Consider the following 1,397-nt stretch of genomic DNA (forward strand, 5'->3'; position numbering starts at 1 on the left):
CTCGAGGATCGGGGCCGGAGGGACTGGAACGTCCAGCGCGCGCCGGGGGCCCTAGCGCGGTAGCATGCGCCCAGTGGCCGAGTCCCGGAGGTTTCGGGAGTCCCAGGCACCCGACCGCCCAGGTCACCCCTGGATACATCGGATGGAGGCCCTGCTCCACGTTTAGACTTGGAGACTCTGCAGACTGTTTATTGGTCCGGGAGTTCGAACCAGCCTCTGTTCCCAGCACTGGCTTTGGCGAGGTTTATCGCCGGTCGCTGCCTGGGGCCTGTGTCTGGCGAATCGCGATACTGTCATCAATGCCAGGCTCCCCCACCCCCTCGCTCCAGGGGGATGGGCCCACAGCCCTCTTCCTGTGTGGGATACCATGTATGCTAGTTCCTTAGGGCACCTCGGGGCGCTCTCAGATTTCCCCCTCCCCCGACGTGCCCTTGGCTCTCTAAGGCGGGGGTGAGATTTACCATCCGTGCTTTGTCTTTTTTAAGTGGAGAACCTTATGCTGAGCCTGAGTTTATGGGTGTTGTTGGTTAGGTCTGAAGGTCAATTCAGATAAGAGCTTTTTCTGTTTCGAATGTGGGAAGAGGGAGGTGAGAAACTTACTGGACCCAGACATGGAAACTGGTGATAGTGCTGTCTGGGTGTACATAGACACTCACCCTTTGCTCCCTGCAATCAGCTGTCTGCGTTCTAAGGGCACAATAAACCCCAGCAAGATAAACTAGCCATGGCAGTGAAGGAATGATCAACAGCCTGGTTGGTTGTTGGCAAATTACAGGAGATGTGGATTCTAGGTCAGTCCTCACCCCCTAATTTTGTGCTCACAATTCAGTTTTCAGTTACTCTTAGGTAAGAGAGGGGCAAGCTGTCAAGAAGAATAACTTGTGATTATATCCATCAGTGGAGATATATTGACTTCTTAATACAGGAAAAAATTTAAAAGACATCATTAGTGCCTAAAAGACTCCGTTGCATCAGGCGCTTTCTGTGCAGTTGTCGTCGGCAGCCATTGAGCCTGTTTTGATGGTACCTGGCTTCCACCACCACCTGCTCTGAAAAGGATCACATTAGAAGGTCCCGCATAGAGAGTAATGTTTATCTTGTATACAGAGTAGAACTGTAGGGTTGTTTTTAATTTTTTATGAGTTTTATTCTAATCTTTTATTGTGGACATAGTTTTATGTTTAAAAATTTACACATAGTCCGATTCACTTCATTCACTGCAAACCCCCCTCTCAGTGTGCCATCACTTGGGCTATTTCTTCCTTGTGTTTCCTTTTCCGTTTCAGCTCTTTTTCAACGCTCCGAACTTTGTCCTTGAGTAAATGCTGCCCTTTTAATCTTAAATGGTTGGTTTGTTCTTTTCCAGACCTGAAGGGCAAGGGCCACAATCGGGGGGG

Source organism: Echinops telfairi, unplaced genomic scaffold, assembly GCF_000313985.2.
Source record: "Echinops telfairi isolate 266 unplaced genomic scaffold, ASM31398v2 ScPeMD7_70;HRSCAF=299, whole genome shotgun sequence".
Classification (NCBI taxonomy): Eukaryota; Metazoa; Chordata; class Mammalia; order Afrosoricida; family Tenrecidae; genus Echinops; species Echinops telfairi.